We start from the raw sequence: 5191 nt of genomic DNA on the forward strand, positions 1-5191 counted from the left end.
TCCTCTCGCGTCAAGACCGGTGTCAGTCGTCGCCGTCGTCCTCTGCATCGCCATGGGCGCACTGCTGTTCTTTTCTACAGAACGAGCAGTTGCCCATTTGCCCGCGTCTTCGTTGACCGAGCACGACGCCTTAGCGCTCGCGTCTGGGCCGCTTCTACTCCAGTCCAGCCGCCTGACTCATCCAGCGCCCGCGTGGGCCTCAGGCAGGCCGGACAACCGCGCCTCTCCTCTGCTTCCTGCCAGGCCAAAGCCCATGGTGAGGGCACCCGTGCCCCTCTTTTTCTTCCTTTCTTTTCCCTCTTGTTGGGCCAGCCTGCTGTGTTTCGGCCCGATATGTTTTTTCCTGTTGCTGCGATTTTGTCTATTATTCCAGGGTTTTACTATTTTACAGAAAGGTCCCTAAACTTCATGCATTTAACAACTCACAAACGGTGCATCATATTAAAACAATTTATGTATGAAATATGCTTAGTTTTTCATCTAGTTTCATAATATGTTATTTTCATCCATGTTTGAAATGTTTAAAATGCTGTTTGATTAAATTTGCTCCTATGCCATGTTAAAATGCTTTAATTCATAACTAAATAACCGTAGCTCCAAACTTAACAAACTTTATATGTAAATGGGGTAGAAAATGTCTAGTTTAACATGGTGGCATCACTTTGCATGTTTAACAACTCTAAAATTGTGTTTAGGGAAGAACAGTACCAAACCTAATAAATGCATATGAGGATTTTCCGGAAGTGTTGTTCGTTGTTTCCGGCCTCATTTAAACTTGACTAGATAGGTAGTTTTACTTTGCTTCACCCTCTTGCCATGTTTAACAACATTTAATATTGTTGGGTACATAAACGAGATCGAACTAAATAACTTGAATGTGGTGTTTCGTCAATATGCAATGGAGTTGCATGTTGAGCTCCACTTAATTTGTAGGATTATTTGTGCATTTTGCCATGTCATGCCTCATTAAACCGGACATGCATCATACTTGATTGTGCTTCATGCCATGTTCATGTGTTGGTTGTTTACTATGTTGTTTGCTTTCTTTCCGGTGTACTTCTTCTTGGTATCCGGTAACGTCGCGTTTGTGAGGATCCGTTCGACTACGTCCGTTTGTCTTCCTCATGGACTCGTTCTTCTTCCTTGTGGGATTTCAGGCAAGATGACCATACCCTCGAAATCACTTCTATCTTTGCTTGCTAGTTGCTCGCTGTTTTGCTATGCCTATGCTGCGATACCTACCACTTGCTTATCATGCCTCCCATATTGGTAAGCCAAGCCTCTAACCCACCTTGCCCTAGCAAACCGTTGTTTGGCTATGTTACCGCTTTGCTCAGCCCCTCTTATAGCGTTGCTAGTTGCAGGTGAATATTGGAGTTTGTTCCATGTTGGAACATGAATATTTGTTGGCATATCACAGTATCTCTTATTTAATTAATGCATCTATACACTTGGTAAAGGGTGGAAGGCTCGGCCTTATGCCTGGTGTTTTGTTCCACTCTTGCCGCCCTAGTTTCCGTCATATCAGTGTTATGATCCCGGATTTTGCGTTCCTTACACGGTTGGGTTATAATGGGAACCCCTTGACAGTTCGCTTTGAATAAAACTCCTCCAGCAAGGCCCAACCTTGGTTTTACCATTCGCCACCTAGACTTTTTCCCTTGGGAGTCGCACATCCCGAGGGTCATCTTTATTTTAACCCCCCCGGGCCAGTGCTTGTCTAAGTGTTGGTCCAAACTAGAGCCCCTTGCAGCGCCACCTCGGGGAAACTCGAGGGCTGGTTTTAGTTGTACGGATTGCTTATCCGGTGTGCCCTGAGAACGAGATATGTGTAGCTCCTATCGGGATGTCGGCGCATCGGGCGGTCTTGCTGGACTTGTTTTACCATTGTCGAGAATGTCTTGTAACCGGGATGCCGAGTCTGATCGGAGTGTCTTGGGAGAAGGAATATCCTTCGTTGACTGTGAGAGCTTGTGATGGGCTAAGTTGGGACACCCCTGCAGGGATTTGAACTTTCGAAAGTCGTGCCCGCGGTTATGGGCAGATGGGAATTTGTTAATGTCCGGTTGTAGAAAACCTGAAACTGATCTTAATTAAAATACATCAACCGCGTGTGTAACCGTGATGGTCTCTTTCCGGCGGAGTCCGGGAAGTGAACACGGTGTTGGAGTTATGCTTGACGTAGGTTGTTCTAGGATCACTTCTTGATCATAGTTTCTCGAACGTGCTTTGCCTTCTCTTCTCGCTCTCATTTGCGTATGTTAGCCACCATATATGCTAGTGCTTGCTGCAGCTCCACCTCATACCTTTTACCCTTCCTATAAGCTTAAATAGTCTTGATCACGAGGGTGTGAGATTGCTGAGTCCCCGTGACTCACAGATACTTCCAAAACCAGCTTGCAGGTGACGATGAGACCGTGCAGGTGACGCAACCGAGCTCAAGTAGGAGCTCGATGAAGATCTTGTCCTTTGTGTTGTTTCTCTCTAGTTGATCAGTAGTGGAACCCAGTTGGGGTCGGTCGGGGATCTGTGTAGCATTTGGGGTAGTCTTCTTTTATTTTGGTTCCGTAGTCGGACCTTGAGTGTATTTGGATGAATGTAATGCTTTATTCATGTATTGTGTGAAGTGGCGATTGTAAGCCAATTATGTATCTCTTTCCCTTATGTATTACATGGGTTGTGTAAAGATTACCTCTCTTGTGACATTGCCTTCAATGCGGTTATGCCTCTAAGTCGTGCTCCGACACATGGGAGATATAGCTGCATCGAGGGTGTAACAGTGGCCTCCATGGTTATGGGTAAATCCTCCCGAGTTCGGGGTGAACCGGTGTCGGTGTCAAAACCGGCGGATCTCGGGTAGGGGGTCCCGAACTATACGTCTAAGGCGGATGGTAACAGGAGGCGGGGGACACGATGTTTACCCAGGTTCGGGCCCTCTTGACGGAGGTAATACCCTACATCCTGCTTGATTTATCTTGATGATATGAGTATTACAAGAGTTGATCTACCACGAGATCGTAGAGGCTAAACCCTAGAAGCTAGCCTATGGTATGATCGTTGTTGTCCTACGGACTAAACCCTCTGGTTTATATAGACACCGGAGGGGGCTAGGGTTACACAAAGTCGGTTACAAGGGAGAAGATCTACATATCCATATTGCCAAGCTTGCCTTCCACGCCAAGGAGAGTCCCATTCGGACACGGGACGAAGTCTTCAATCTTGTATCTTCATAGTCCAACAGTCCGGCCAAAGTATATAGTCCGGCTGTCCGGAGACCCCCTAATCCAAGACTCCCTCAGTAGCCCCTAAACCAGGATTCAATGACGATGAGTCCAGCGCGCAGTTTTGTCTTTGGCATTGCAAGGCGGGTTCTTCCTCCTAATACTCCATAGAAGATTTTGAACACAAGGATAGTGTCCGGCTCTGCAAAACAAGTTCCACATACCACCGTAGAGAGAATAATATTTCCACAAATCTAATCTGCTGACACGTTTGACAGCATGACATCATACCACGGCCCGATCATTATTCGAACCACTTTTCTCAACCAGCTACTGCTCATATCGCGAGGTGGTTTCCTTGGCACGTCTTGTCGAAGCACAGATCGTGTCCCCTTGTCACGGGATTCTCATCAATACGGATGTGGGTAACCCAACCGTGCCATCAATTACAGCGCTTGGGGAATGAGAGGTTTTACTAGGTGAGCGGGGAGGCGCATCGCCTCTTCTACCCTTATAAAGGGACAAGGATTCACTCTCTTCACCCACGCCTTCTTCCCGATTCACTCCCTTATGCTCAGGCTCCAGCGCCCAAGCGTTCACCTTCTCTGCCCACAAAAGGTCTTCCAAAGATGTCCAGATCTGGAGCAAGAGGCAAATGGATGGCCTCTACAGTCCAAGAGAAGGATATCAAAAAGCTTCGGGAGGCCGGATATCTAGCTAAGAAAATCAGCCACCGTCTCCCGACGGTGGGACAGATCGTCCCCACTCCGGAACCCCACGAGAGGGTTGTATTCCTCCCTCACTTTGTCCACGGGCTAGGGTTTCCCCTCCACCCGTTCGTTCATGGCATCATGTATTATTATGGGATCGATCTTCACGATCTGTCCCCTAATTCCTTCCTCAACATCTCGACATTCATTGTCGTGTGCGAGGCTTCTCTCCGCATTTCGCCAAACTTCAGTTTATGGCTAAAGGTTTTTAATGTGAAGCCCAAGGTGGTGGGCGGCGAGCACGCTGAGTGCGGGGGCACTATGGTGAGCAAGATGCCCAACGTCATATGGCCAACGGGAACCTTTAATGATTCTATCAAGGAGTGGCAATAGTAGTGGTTTTACATCACTGAGCCGTGCGGCAAGGAATGGGCCGCCTCTCCCGAGTTTCGATCTGGCGCCCCTCTATGGCTTACATCCTGGGTTAAGAAAGGCCTGGACTGGTCCTCGTCCTACAAACTGTCGGTGCTCCGGACGCACGTTAAAGATATGGGAGATAAGAACATTGAACTTGTCAACGTAGTCCAGGTGATGTTAGTCCGCCGGGTACTGCCTTGTCAACACCGGACTTGCAATCTATGGGAATTTGATCCAGCCAGGCACCAAACCTTGCGAGGGTTCTTCGGCTCCTCGCACAAGGACATTTGGAAGGTGTTTTTCAAGTCCAGCAAATCATGGCCGGACTCCGTCGAGGACCGCGGGTACCAACTATCCCGCCCTGCAAGTTCGGTGAGTTTACCCAGCTTTTCTATCCGCATGATCCGAAGGAAGCGCTTAACGCATGTTATTCAACTCTCCCATGGCTGGACGAAGAAGGCGGAGCGAATGCATTGTCCAGCCCCGCTGCCCGAAGACCCGGCCACCCCACTTCTGACGAAGATGCTGGTCCCGGCGCCTTACAAGGTGCCGAAGAAGACGACTGAGAAGGAGGCCAAAAAGACCCGGGGCGGCCTTCGTCGCCGCGGCACTTCGGACACAATATCCGAAGGTTCTGATGCCCATTCCTCCTCCGAGGAGGACGAAGAGGAGGAGGAAGATGAATCCCCTGCGGGGGGAAGAAGGAAGAGGACGGCTGAGGGAGTCCTGGATTAGGGGGTATCCGGACAGCCGGACTATAATCTTTGGCCGGACTGTTGGACTATGAAGATACAAGATTGAAGACTTCGTCCCGTGTCCGGATGGGACTCTCCTTAGCGTGGA

This window comes from Triticum aestivum, chromosome 1A (genome assembly GCF_018294505.1).
Source record: "Triticum aestivum cultivar Chinese Spring chromosome 1A, IWGSC CS RefSeq v2.1, whole genome shotgun sequence".
Classification (NCBI taxonomy): Eukaryota; Viridiplantae; Streptophyta; class Magnoliopsida; order Poales; family Poaceae; genus Triticum; species Triticum aestivum.